The 14,981-nt window shown below is 41.8% G+C and overlaps 1 long non-coding RNA gene across 1 annotated transcript; it reads right to left on the reverse strand.

Annotated features, from left to right (window-relative positions):
• Positions 1–411: 411 nt before the first annotated feature.
• LOC144690143 (uncharacterized) lies at positions 412–14,544 on the reverse strand. Its single transcript, XR_013578766.1, has 4 exons — positions 14,456–14,544; positions 6,522–6,718; positions 6,322–6,396; positions 412–1,047 (listed from the first exon to the last, which is right to left on the reverse strand). It is a non-coding gene; the product is annotated as an uncharacterized LOC144690143 (long non-coding RNA).
• Positions 14,545–14,981: the final 437 nt, after the last annotated feature.

Genomic DNA, 14,981 nt, shown 5'->3' on the forward strand with positions numbered 1-14,981 from the left:
CCTTCCCAACCCACCCATTCTTGGGGGTTAGAACTCCCCCCAACATCAAAATAATGAAAGCCATTTACACTTTGAGCCTCAGCAGCAAAAATATTTTTTAAAGCGTAATTATTATTCTTTTGCTTTTTAGTGTTCAAGTGGTCTGTTTTGCGTGCATGCGGGAAGCTTTTAATTCTTCGGCATCGTGCTGGCCTGGATTCAATTTCCCATATAGACAGACATACTCATGTTCTGTAATGATCTAGAGAGATGCATGTGTCAGTTTTGCTCACTTGAATGAGGTTTTAGAAATTCAAATATTTAAAAACTACAGGTTTCAATCAAATGAAAACTCAATGATACTCAATGATTAAAACATTTTTAACAACATCTACCTACAATGTATATAAAAGTATTGTAGCCTGTACTTAATATTATGAAATATTTACTTCCTGCATTGCATTTTTGCTATCACACTTTCATTGTCACACATTTACCATCACATTTTGTAAACTGACTCAAAGCAAAACATCAGAAAATCTGAACTGAAATACGCGAATCAAGTCAGATAATAAGCTAAAAAAGACTAGCGATGAGACACCAGAGAGGATTAATGTTAAAAATTGAGTCAGAATACGCAATTAGGGGGCCATACTAATAAAAAGGTGCATCAATTAAAATACTTAAAATACCACTCAAAATAGTTTTGAGAAAATTTTTTTTCTACCATTTTATTCTCTGTAATTGAAATTCCAGGTCTGATCTTCAACTTCCAACCAAACCAGGCAAGAAGAATGGTTGTGCCTTCCCAAAGCTGCAGCTTCATGGCTTCAGGAGGCCCAAACCACTCTCAGTTCAGGCATTATTTGACTGCTTCCACCAAGCTCCAAGCGCCAAGTAAGCAATCCGCTGCAGCGGAGGTGATAAGGTAGGAAATCAGCCAGTTCCCATGCTGAAATCCAGCCAAAGTGGATTTGGGAAATGGCCTGATCCAAGGGAGGCTTCAAATACCCAGCAATGGCTCGGTTTGTTTGTGGGCGTAGGAGAACACTCCTGTGCCTCTTGACCCTGTGAAAATAAAAGTGAAATGCTCATTTCTGAGCGGCCTTCTGCAGTCCCTTTACAGATCACTGGTTAGGTCTGTTTCAAATGGACTGAGCATACTCTCCATACATTTATATCTGAAAAAATGCCATTGATGTCCTTTAACCAGCTTAGATTACTGATTTGCATAATCAGTCTCCCACCTAATTCAGGTTTTAAAACTGTTCGTCCATTGACAGGCCAGCTGTAAATTTAAATGGATGGAAAAATCAGGCACATTTGCCTCCTATTTCCCAATCGGCAGACAGCATGCACTCCAAAGAGAAGGCCTGAGGCTAACTTGACATTTGGCCTTGGGCCTCATCTCAATAATTTGCTGTTGCCCATCATGCTTCCAGAGGCAGTTTGTCCATTTGTAAAGGGTGAGTTTCAGGCCGCATGCCTGACCAGCTGGGGCTCTCAGATAAGTCCCTTGGTGGGGGTTGTTGGGAGATGGAGACGACAACAGGAGCAGGTCAAGCGCGAGAGGAATCGGGAGTTGAAAAGGAGCTGGAAGAGCAGAGGTGACTGAGGGAGTTTGGTGAGGAGGAAACGAGGTGATCCTTTGAGTACTGTGAGTACGGTCAGGTAAGTATTTACTACTTTTATTGCCTTTAGTTTTTAAGTTCTTATTTTGTGGTTCCTCATTTGTAAGGGCTATGTTCTGTAACAATGAGGAGCAGGGAAGAGTCCTAGAGTAATTGATATTATTTGATATTAAGTATCTTCCAAAAGGTTTAATTTAGTTTAAAAGGGTAAGTCATGGCAGGGGAGCTCAAAGCCGTAGTGTGCTCCTCCTGCTCTATGTGGGAAGCTGGGAACATTTCCAGTGCCCGGGGCCAGCATGTGTGCGGGAAGTGTCTCCAGCTACAGCTCATGGAAGCTTGAGTATCAGAGCTGGAGCGGCAGCTGGGGACACTGTGGAGCATCCGTGAGGTGGAGAGTATCGTGGGTGGCATGTATAGAGAGGTGGTCACACCACAAGCTAAGAGTCCACAGTCAGGAAGGGAATGGGTGACCACCAGTCAGAGCAAAAGGACTAGACAGGCAGTGCAGGAATCTCCTGTGGCTATTCTGAAAAACAGATATACCACTTTGGATAATGTTGAGCGGAATGGCCTCTCAGGGGAAAGTAGCAACAGCCAAATTCATTGCACCACGGTTGGCTCTGCTGCACAGGGGAGGAGTTAAAAAGTGTGGGAATGCAATAGTTATAGGGGATTCAGTTGTAAGGGGAATAGATAGGCATTCTGTGGCAGCAAATGAGACTCCAGGATGGTATGTTGCGTCCCTGGTGCTAGGGTCAAGGATGTCTCAGAACGGCTACAGGACATTCTGAAGGGAGAGGATGAACAGCCAGTGGTCGTGGGACACATTGGTACAAACGACATAAGTAAAAAAAGGGATGAGGTCCTAAAAGCAGAATATAGGGAGTTAGGAAGTAAGTTGAAAAGTAGGACCTCAAAAAGGTAGTGATATCAGGATTATTACCAGTGCCACGTGCTAGTCAGAGTAGAAATAGCACAATATAATCAGATGAATACCTGGCAGAAGTAATGGTGTGAGGGGGAGGGTTTCAGATTCCTGGGACATTGGGACCAGTTCTGGGGGAGGAGGGACCAGTACAAACTGGATGGGTTACACCTGGGCAGGACCGGGATTGATGTCCTGGGGGAATATTTGCTAGAGTGGTTGGGGAGGGTTTAAACTAAAACGGCAGGGGGATGGGAACCTATGCAAAGAGTCAGAGGAGGGGGAATCTAGGACAAGAACAAAAGACAGAAAGGGGAATAAAAGTGACAGGCAGAGAAATCGAGGGCAAGAATCAAACAATGCCTCAGTGAAAAATAGTGGGTACTGGACAAGTAATGTTAAAAAGACAAGCCTTTGTCTTAAGGCTTTGTGCCTTAACGCGAGGAGCATTTGCAATAAAGAGGATGAATTATCCGCACAAATAGATGTAAACAGGCATGATATAGTCAGGATTACAGAGACATGGCTGCAGGGTGACCAGGGATGGGAACTGAACATCTAGGGTATTCAGTATTTAGGAACGACAGACAAAAAGGAAAAGGACGTGAAGTTGCATTTCTGGTTAAAGAGGAAATTAACGCAATGGTGAGGAAAGATATTAGCTCCGACGATGTGGAATCTGTATGGGTAGAGCTGAGAAACACAAAGGGGCAAAAAACATTAGTGGGGGTTGTATATAGACCCCCAAACTGTAGTGGTAATGTTGGGAATGGTATTAAACAGGAAATTAGAGACACATGCATTAAAGGAACATCTGTAATTATGGGTGATTTTCATATGCATATAGATTGGGCAAATCAAATTAGTAACAATACCGTAAAGGAGGAATTCCTGGAGTGTATACAGGATGGTTTTCTGGACCAATACATTGAGGAACCAACTAGAGAACAGGCCATCCTAGACTGGGTATTGTGTAATGAGAAAGAAATAATTGGCAATCTAGTTGGGCAAAGCCCCTTGGGGATGAGCGACCATAATATGATAGAATTCATCATCAAGATGGAGAGTGACGTAATTGATTCTGAGGCTAGGGTCCTGAATCTTAATAAAGGAAACTATGATGGTATGAAGCGCGAGTTGGCTATGATGGATTGGGAAACGTTACTTAAAGGGATGACGGTGGATAGGCAATGGCAAACATTCAAAGAGCGCATGGGTGAACTGCAACAATTGTTTATTCCTGCCTGGCACAAAAGTAAAACAGGAAAGGTGGCCAAGCCATGGCTTACAAGGAAAATTAGAGATAGCATTAGAACCAAGGAAGAGGCATATAAATTGGCCAGGAAAAACAAAAGACCTGAGGATTGGGAGCAGTTTAGAACTCAGAAAAGGAGGACCAAGGGATTGATTAAGAAGGGGAAAATAGAGTACGAGAGTAAGCTTGCAGGGAACACAAAAACTGACTGTACAAGTTTCTATAGTTATGTGAAGAGAAAAAGATTGAAGAAGACAAATGTAGGTCCCTTACAGTCAGAAACAGGGGAATGTATAATGGCGAACAAAGAAATGGCTGACCATCTAAATACATACTTTGGTTCTGTCTTCACAAAGGAGGACACAAATAACATACCAGAAATGTTGGGGAACACAGGGTTTAGAGAGAGGGAGGAACTGAAAGAAATCAGTATTAGCAGGGAAATGGTGTTGGGGAAATTGATGGGATTGAAGGCCGATAAAACCCAGGGCCTGATTATCTACATCCCAGAGTACTTAAGGAAGTGGCCCTAGAAATAGTGGATGCATTGGTGGTCATCTTCCAAGATTCTATAGACTCTGGAACAGTTCCTACAGATTGGAGGGTAGCTAATGTAACCCCACTATTTAAAAAGGGTGGTAGAGAAAAAACAAGGAATTATAGACCAGTCAGCCTGACGTCGGTGGTGGGGAAAATTCTAGAGTCCATTATAAAAGATTTAATAGCTGAGCACTTGGAAAACAGTGGCAGAATCGGACAGAGTCAGCATGGATTTACGAAAGGGAAATCGCGCTTGACAAATCTACTGGAATTTTTTGAGAATGTAACCAGTAGAGTTGATGAGGGGGAACCAGTGGATGTGGTTTATTTGGACTTTCTGAAGGCTTTTGACAAAGCCCCACATAAGAGACTAGCGTGTAAAAATAAAGTGCATGGGATTGGGGGTAGTGTATTGAGATGAATAGAAAACTGGTTGGGAGACAGGAAACAAAGTAGGAATAAACGGGTCTTTTTCCAAATGGCAGACAATGACTATTGGGGTACCGCAGGCATCGGTGCTAGGACCCCAGCTATTCACAATATATATTAATGATTTAGATGAGGGAACTAAATGTAATATCTCCAAATTTGCAGATGACACAAAGCTGAGTGGGAGGGTGAGCTGTGAGGAGGATGCAAAGATACTTCAGTGTGATTTGGACAAGCTGAGTGAGTGGGCAAATGCATGGGAGATGTAGTATAATGTGGATAAATGTGAGGTTATCCATTTTGATAGCAAAAACAGGAAGGCAGATTATTATCTGAATGGCTATAAATTGAGAGAGGGGAATGTGCATCAAGACCTGGGTGTCCTCGTACACTAGTCGCTGAAGGTAAGCATACAGGTGCAGCAGGCGGTAAAGAAGGCAAATGGTATGTCGGCCTTCATAGCGAGAGGATTCGAGTACAGGAGCAGGGATGTCTTGCTTCAATTATACAGGGCCTTGACGAGACCACACCTGGAATATTGTTTGCAGTTTTAGTCTCCTTATCTGAGGAAGGATGTACTTGCTATAGAGGGAGTGCAGCGAAGGTTTACCAGACTGATTCCTGGGATGGCGTGACTGACATATGAGGAGAGATTGAGTCGGTTAGGATTATGTTCGCTGGAGTTCAGAAGAATGAGGGGGGATCTCATAGAAACCTATAAAATTCTAACAGGACTAGACAAGGTAGATGCAGGAAAGATGTTCCCGATGGTGGGGGAGTCCAGAACCAGGGGTCACCATCTGGGGATACAGGGTAGACCATTTAGGACTGAGATGAGGAGAAATTTCTTCACCCAGAGAGTGGTGAGCCTATGGAATTCGCTACCACAGAAAGTAGTTGAGGCCAAAACATTGTATGCTTTCAAGAAGAAGGAGTTAGATATGGCTCTTGGGGCGAAAGGGATCAAAGGATATGGGGAGAAAGCAGGAGCACACTATTGAGTTGGATGATCAGCCATGATCATAATGAATGGCACAGTAGGCTCAAAGGGCTGAATGGCCTACTCCTGCTCCTATTTTTCCATGTTTCTATGATGATAATGGGCTGGCAGTAGCCTTTGGAAGTCCTGTGGAGTTGCGTGGAGTTCTCCTGCTCATCCTTGTATCACATCAAGCTTAAAAAAAAACTTACTATTTTATTAATGGTTACTGCTTAGTCACAGCAACCACTACAGTGAAGGAAAAAACAGTTCAGACCAGTACTCTTATTTCCCAGTTCTTATGGTGTTCCATTTTAAAGGTGTATAAGACCAGTTCAGACCAGTATTCTTATTTCCCAGTTTTTACTGTTTTTTTCCTCTGGGAAAGTTCCTGGTTAGAAAATGGGCACAACAAGGACCAATTTCTCTTCCAAGGTTTCTAGTGCTTGTAGCACAGATTTTGAATACATTTAAAAAGTGATAGGAAAATAAGAACATGTTACAGGGACAACTTGTTATTATGTGAACCCAGTTTCCTTTTTTTTTTGTGTTAACTTCAGCCTCATCACATCCTGATACTTACGGCTGCTCTTTGTGCATATATGTACCTTAAACGGTCCCATCAGGGAGTATTTAGGAATCATGGCTGAGTGAAGTCCTAAGCAGCAGAGAAAACAACAATGAGTACAATTGGTGACAAGCAAATTTGTTACACTCAAGCTCAGCAGTCATCGCATCTGCTAGAAAAAGAAAAAAATACACTAACTTAGCTTCCTCACTTACTGAAAAATTTCAAGCTGTCAAGGTACTTGATCAAAGCAGCTTTTCACTTTTTTTGGAACAAGGTGTCCTTCCATGACAATCATGCCATTTTACCATTTACACTGAACAATGCTTTAAGGATGTGAAACTTTCACAAATCGATTTCAGATGTGGAAGATTTCACTGGTTGATCTGTTTCCCAGCTGTTTCTGATTTTCCTGCATTGTGTTTTAATAACAAATACTTATGCACTGCAATTTTGACCAAGACATATTACAACTTCAATTATATTTCTTCCACATTGTCACTTAGGCCATTTTCAGTGCAACAACAGTACAGGAATGGGTGTTTCAGTGATCCTTCCTGCAATTTCAAGGACGTGCTGCCTGCCAGTGCTGCTCCATGTTGGGAAAGCTGGTCATGGAATCGCCTCTTTAGTTTCCATGATATTGTGATGTTCACTACAGCTCATTTATAAATAATAAAATTAAGTTGTCATAATTATGACCAGATGAATAAAAGGGAAAACTTTAGAAATATTTTCTTCACACAACAACTTGTATTTATACAGAACTTTAATGTAGTTCCAATGCACTTTACAGAAGGGTCAATCAAAATTTAACACCGAGTGTCCGGAGATATTAGGGTAGATGAGCAAAAACTCGGTCAGAAAGGTAGTTTTAAAGTGAGACTTATAGAGTAAAGAGAGCTGGAGAGATTCAAGAGTGGAATTCAAGAGCTATCATGCGGAATCTTGTGCCCTCCCCGGTGGTGTGCTTGGTAGTGGGGTCATTTAAGCAGGTGGGAGGGTGATGGATGGGGACCCTGCCAATCTCCCACCTCCACCACGATTAAATCTGTGGCAGGAAGGCCAATGAACGGCCTTCCTGCCTTGCCACTAATTGAGGCTCTTAAGTGCATGGGCAATTAATACCAGGCTGTGGGGGCTCGCCATGCAGCATGCATGACAAGCAAATCCGTTTGCTTACTGACTCCTGGGGGTAGGGGGAGCAGTCCATTGTTCAAAGTCACTCGGTGCCTAAGGGATGGGAATGGAGGTGGAGGTGGGGTGGGGGCACTGAAAGCCCCATACCCTTGCTGCTGACCCCCAATCCCCCATCCCTCATGATCCCCGCCCTGCGATCGATCCCCTCCCGCCATCTCTCAGCTGTGGCCAGAGCCTGAGGTAAGTGTTCTTTCAGCAACAGCCACTGCTTCCCTGGTAATGCTGCCATCCAAAAGACCTGCCACCCTCTGGTTGGCTGGCAACTCTCAGTAGGCGGGACTTGCATCCCCAGGGCCTGATCCTGAGGAAAGGCCCACTGCTGGACTGTCAACTGCCTGAGTGACATGTACTATAGGGTGGGCCTTCCCAGAAAGATGCAAAAATTATTTCACAGGATGTGGGCATCGCTGGCTAGGGCTGCATTTGTAGCCCATCCATGAATGCCCTGAAGAAGGTAGTGGTGAGCCTCCTTCTTGAACCGCTGCAGTCCAAATGGTGTAGATACTGCCAAAGTCCTATTAGCCCAGGATTTAGACCCAGCGACAGTGAAGGAATGGTGATATAGTTCCAAGTCAGGATGGTGAGTGGCCCATGCACTGAAGGTGGTGTTTTTCCCATGCCTCTGCTGCCCTTGTCCTTCTAGATAGTAGAGGTTGCGGTTTTAAAAGGTGTTGTCAAAGAAGCCTTGATGAGTTGCTGCAGTGCATCTTATAGATGGTACATACTGCTGCAACTGTGAATTGGTGGTGGAGGGAGTGAATGTTTAAGGGAGTGGGCAGGATGCCAATCAAGTGGGCTGCTTTGTCCTGGATGGTGTCAAACCTCTTGAGTTAAGCACACACCAACCCAATTTGTTTGTTCATGGGATGTGGGTGTCATTGGTTAGGCCAACATTTATTGCCCATCCCTAATTATCCTTGAGGAGGCAGTGGTGAGCTAGCTTCTTGAACCGTTACAGTCCATGTGGTTTAGGTACACCCACAGTGCTGTCAGGGAGGGACTTTCAGGATTTTGACCCAGCAACCGTGAAGGAACGGTGATACAGTTCCAAGTAAGGATGGTGAATAGCTTGGAGGGGAACTTCCAGGTGGCGGTGTTCCCATGTGTCTGTTGCTCTTGTCCTTCTAGATGATAGTGGTCGTGGGTATGGAAGGTGCTGTCTAAGGAGGCTTGGTGAGTTGCTGCAGTGCATCTTATAGATGGTACACACTGCTGTGACTGTGCGTCGGTGGTGAAGAGAAAGAATGTTTGTGGATGGGGTGCCAATCATGCGAGCTGCTTTGTCCTGGGTGGTGTCAAGCTTCTTGAGTGTTGTTGGAACTACACTCAACCAGGCAATTGGAGAGTATTCCATCACACTCCTGACTTGTGCCTTGTAGATGGCAGACAGGTTTTGGAGAGTCAGGAGGTAAGTTATGCACTGCAGGATTCCTAGCCTCTGGCCTGCTCTTATAGCCACAGTATTTACATGGCCAGTTCGGTTTCTGGTCAATGGTAATCCCCAGAATGTTGATAATGGGGGATTCAGTGATGATAATGCCACTGAATGTCAAGGGGAGATCGTTAGATTCTCTCGCACTAAAATGTGAATGCTTAATTGTCATTAACCCAAGCAATGTAAATTGAATGCAACATTTTGAATTGTTGCTAGTTGGGATTAAGTTTAGCAGCTGTAGCTGCAGAGTGTTACACGTTGTGGACCAGGTGCTGACATGGCCCTGCACTAATAATATACAGGAGCAAATCCATTTTACTTTGCTGGGGACTAGGGTTGAGAGTGAGCAGGAACCACCCCCAAGTCTTGTTCGTGTACCAATAACATCACTGAGGTGAATATCATTAATAATAATGTGGCAGTGCACTTTTTCTGCCTGTCTCCTGACAGGGCTGAATTCTAAAGTGGTATCAGTATCAGACAAGTAAAATGGTCAGGCATTTTATGAGGGTGATTCGGGTCCTTTTATTTCTAATTCTGGGGCTACATACTGCTAAGGCATGCAGGGAGTTGTTGGTGCATTAAAACCATTGATCAATTGGTAATCAGATGCTGATTGCTGCGCCGCTCGCAGTGACATAACAGAGTTAAACACTAGCATGCACAGCATCATTGGCAACAAATGCAGCTACGCAGAAGGCACTGTCACAGTCTGCCAAACACATGATGGGGACCATCTGTTGGCACACAAGGAGGGACATGGTCGACTTCAGCCATCCCCAGTTCAAGTCAACTGCTGTCTGTAAATGCCAACCAGTCATAGTCCAAGCCAGACACAAAATTCGTAGGAGCCCAAGAGCCCTGGTTGGATTCTGGCTGACCTCCAATGCATACTGGTTAAACACAGTTAGAGTTTTCGATCAGTTTCAACTTATTTTTCCTTTTGGGAATGGTTGGGCATATGACACTTACTTGAGGAATTCCTGCAGCAATGTCCTAGGAATGAGATGATTGACCTCCAGTAACCACAACCATCTTCCTTTGTGCTACCAGTGGAGAGTTTTCCCCGATTCCCATTGACTCCAGCCAGCGGCCTTGACCCATCACCAGCACAAGATCCCGTCAGTGGATTTAGGCAACTGAAAACATGGCCACCAATGATGGGTGTGTTTAAGATCAGGGATGTGCAAAAGGCCAGAATTGGCAGAGCACAGAGATCTTAAAGGGCTATGGGGCTGGAAAAAAATTACAGAGGGGTGAGGCAATGGAGAAGTGTCTTCTGGCACACTGGTAGCATCCCTTCCTCTCACTAGCTTCGAGTCCCACTCTGGGACTTGATGGCCATGGAAGGTACGATCAACCTGCCAATCCTTCCAAAAAGCTTATGGTAGGTGATAACAGTGAGTGTCTTTTGGTCAGCCAGAACCTGCAAAACACAATGGCAAAGCCACTGCAGCACCTTGCTAAGCATAATCATGGACAAACACATAAAAGTTCATGGTTGCCAATGCACTCTTAGAGCATGCTATCTCGGGAGAGAGAGGCAATAGAGGAATTTGAAAACAAAGTTGAGAATTTTAAAATTGAAACATTGTTGGACCAGGAGCAAATGTAGTGAGCACAGGGGTGGTGAGTGAGTGGCGCTCGGTGCAAGTTAGGATCTGGGCAGCAGAGTTTTGGATGAGTTCAAGTTTATGGAGGGTTGAAGACATGAGGCAGGCCACGAGATCATGGAACTATTCTAGCCTAGATTTAACAAAAGTTTGAATGAAGGAACCGAATTATTAGAACATAAATTACTTTGCCACAAGTGGTTATTAGGCAGATGCTATGACATCACTTAACATGGAATTGAATTAGTATTTGAAATGAAAGAATATAAATGATACAGGGAAAGGGGTTAGAGGAGATTGCTCGAATTGAAGATGTAGCACAGGCACAGATGGTCTCCTTTTGTGCTGTAAATGCTATTATTCTGGATTTTTCTGCAATCCTCAGTGCTTTCCATTAGAAATTCAAGATGGGTATTGAAGTCAAATTTTGAATATTAATTGTTTAGAAAATCATGACATAATGTAATAAGATACTATGAAGCTATTTCAAAACTAATTACTGTCAGGACGGTCTGAAACCAGAAGGCACAGATCTAAGTTAATTTCAAAACAACCGGAGGGAAGATGAGTCTTTTCTTTATGCAGCATGTTGCTAAGATCTGGAAAACACTGCTCCATAAGGGTGATGAATGCAGATTCAATAAAACTTTCAAATGGGAATTGGATAGATACTTGAAAATGAATAATATGCATGACACTGGAAAAAAAAGCAGGGGAGTAGGATTAATTTGAATCAAAGAGCTGGCAAAGGCATAATGGGCCAAATAGCCTCATTTTGTGTTGTATGATTCTATGATAACTAACACTCATCTTCAACTCAATGCTTGACAGTGAAAACACTTGCAATAGATTTTGTTAAAATTTTAATATTCTATTTTAGAAACATGTTGACAGAACTGGGTTGAAATGTTCTGGTAATAATGAACATGTAAATGTGGGCGAGCTTTCTTTTTTTAATGAAAGTATCCAGCTGTTTCAAGGGCAAGTACATCATCATTACTCTGAATTCTGATTAGCTTCAACATTCTTTGTTTAATTTTCCCATCTATTTTTATTGATGCTTTGGAATATACTTGTTTTGGCTGACAATCACATGAGGTGAACCAACTTCAAGGGTTTAGTCCAACAGCATTGTGAAGTTAAATTATTAGTAGATGCAGTCCAGCACGTTTCATTGAAAGAATGAATTTCTTCATGTAATGCCAGGAGCACTCACTGTTTAAATAAATATAAATTGGGATAGATAAAAAGTGGAGGACTGTGTGCCCATTATTCATAGCACAGTTTAATATGGTAAGGAAGTGCATAAGGCACAGGAAGCCTATGCATCAGGCCTGTAATCAACTCATCAAGGCCTCAAAAATAATATTTATTGAGGTCCTTGCACCTGAACAATGCTAGTGGAGTTCAGCGATGTCTGTTTAAAATTGTCAGTCAGGTCACACTTCTTATTTTATATTATTGTTCTAATTTGCCAACAAACACATGAAATTTACTATGTTAAGAGGATTTAAAAGAAAATTATGAATTAACTTGTAAATTGCACAGATATTTGAAATGAATTAAGGAAATTCCTCGTTCTGTTTTGCATTGACTTCCATTTTATCTTTCCAGATTTCTTTTGTCAGGATGTGTCAGTGAGATGAAGATACAACATATTCCCAGAAGGGTAAAGGGGCTGCTTTCCTGGAAAGGGCCGAAAAACAAATGTATCAACAGAGCATCCAATCAGTGCAGTCACGCAAAATGAAATGCGAATGTGCACTTGTTCATGAAATAATGCACAGTACAACCAAGACAGGCTGTTTTTGATTAGACACTTAACTACCTTGAAGGGGATTCAATCCGATAAACAAAATTAAAATTATTTTAAATTGCAGGGAAATCGTGGTGATCCTAACCACAGTTAAGTTTCTTGTATGATTTCAGTATGAAACCAAATAACAACTGTTCAGAAAGGAGCAGATGGTTTTGACAGATTTATTTTCCCTTTGTATCAAACATTTGGGACTTGAATAGATAAATTGGTCCATTTAATGAATGTGCAAAACGAATGTGTGGGAAACTGGCCTTGCACACTGTGCTTTCCACAATTTTCTATCTGTTAATTTGTGGTAAAGCACAAATTTGAAGAACTTAAAGGTCAATGTCTCATAACTGACCTTTTTTCTAGGATTTCTGCAACTCTTCTGCCAAGATTATGGCAGACAATCAGGAGTATCTCTTTAGAAATTCATCACTGTTATTTTATTATTTCTTGAAACAAAGCTATCATTATATCATGCCACTGTACCAACATTCACACGCAATAGATGTGCAAGAGTTTTATTTTAGAAAGTTAAACGTGCTAATTATAACTTCCAAGACATATTTCTGAACCAAGATGATTTATGTAAATAGATTTGGCTGATTGGTGATTAGCTTAAGTAGTATTCACTGCCTTAGTTTAACTTGTATAGGTCTGATGTTTTCTTTAGAAAACTGTCCACTTTTGGCTAGTGTAGAAGTGACATGGCAAGTAAATTGAAGCAGAGGAGTCCTCCAATGAAATCTTGCCCAAAAAAATAGTTGCCATGATTTCTATGCCAGGAAACATCCAATATTTTTAAATGAAGCAGCAAGGCATGGTCAAGCATTACCTAGAATTTGGTTAAAGAAATTCTGCTATTGAAGAGAGTGATACGGACTCGAAACGTTAACTGTGTTCCTCTCCGCAGATGCTGTCAAACCTGCTGAGTTTTTCCAGGTATTTTTATTTTTGTTTTTGCTTTGGATTCCAACATCCGCAGTTTTTTGCTTTTTGCTATTACCTAGAATTTGTCTGTTTTTGTCCGTTTACCACCTTCAAAATTGCTACCACTGTAGTGAGGAAATATAGCAGCATGGGGAAAAAAGTTGCTTGACAGACAGAAATAATAAGCATTGGAGTAAATGCATATTGCTTAGCCTGGAGACAGATTCTAAGTGCCGCAGGGGCATGGTCCACTATTGTCCTCTCTACATACAGGTAATCTGGCCTTGTGCATATGGAACATAATCTCGAAATGTTTAAATCGCAAAAGGTTTCACAAACAGTAAGGGGGATTGTAAAAGGCTTCATGAAGCCACAAGTTCATAGAAGTGGGGTACAGTTGGAAAACATTTCCATTGTTTGAGCAATCTGTTTTGCGGGGGTCATCAATTTAAAATTATCATTAAGAGAATGGGAAGTGATTAAAAACATTCTTTACATTGAGGTTTGCTGGAGCACGGAATAATTTGCCAGAGAGTAATTGACACCATTGCTTCTTCTAAGGGAAAATTCGATAAATATGTGAAGCAGAGAAAGATATAACACTTTTGGGAAGAGAAGACAAATTCGTTTTGAATTATTTTAGCCGAGAGCTGGTACAGACAGAATAGCTTGTCATGTTTGCTCAATGCTGTAAACATAAATGGTGCTTTTCTATAGGAGCATGGAACACCAGGACATTCTTGATGTACTTCATACCACACACTCCAGTATGACTTAAAGAATCTTTCATTTTAAGAAATTTCCCATTGTCTAAGTTAATAGAAAAAATTTTTTTTTTTACATAAAAAGTAACTTTTAAAAAAGTTAGCAGGCCGATAAGGATAGAATGGTAAACATAAATCAAAACAATGTGGTACTGCTAGAAAATGATTTCAATCGGGTTTGGGAAACCGACTGTATAAATCCAGGGTTTTTTTTTTAATTGTGAGAGTGCAGACATTGCGGCTCCGTTATAAACTTATGCAAACAATATTTTAGACCTGCCAATCCTCAACCTGTGATTTATAAAATTCCCGTAATAACGCCCACGGTTAGTGCATTTTACCACGCAGAATTTTGTAACTTAATTCACATTTTCCAACAGTTTGTAAAGGTCAACTGTCTTACCCTTTTTAGTTGATATCATTTTCTTAACAATAAAGATTTTTTTTTAATGAAGAAACAGTTTCATTCTTGCTCAGCTGCTGGCATTGTGGCCTAACAAGACTGACGATGGACAGCAGAAATAGCCAATCAACTGCAGCGATTAAGGTGCGTGCTTGACGTTTGACGCTAAAGCACCAATCCGAGAGAGTCCTGAGGGCGGGAATTCTAATAAGGTTTATGATGTCACGCTGAGAATCTATCATTGCCATGCCAACAGCAAGTTGCCATTGATTGTCTGGTTACTAAGCGCAAAGGGCAACCGCAATGTGCACATTCTGCAAAGTGATATTCATTCAAAGGCATTTTCTATGATTTTGTTTTGTTAGCTTTAGATTAAATAGGCGGAATCTTCTACCATGTGCTGAATCATGTTATTCTATCGCATTACAACAGTAATGCTTCACTTTAAAATCATCAAACCCTCACTTTACCTGTGGAATATATGAACTGGAGTTACTGATAGAAGCAAAGAAGAGTGCTTTGACTT

This window comes from Cetorhinus maximus, chromosome 14 (assembly GCF_964194155.1).
Source record: "Cetorhinus maximus chromosome 14, sCetMax3.hap1.1, whole genome shotgun sequence".
In the NCBI taxonomy this organism is placed as follows: domain Eukaryota; kingdom Metazoa; phylum Chordata; class Chondrichthyes; order Lamniformes; family Cetorhinidae; genus Cetorhinus; species Cetorhinus maximus.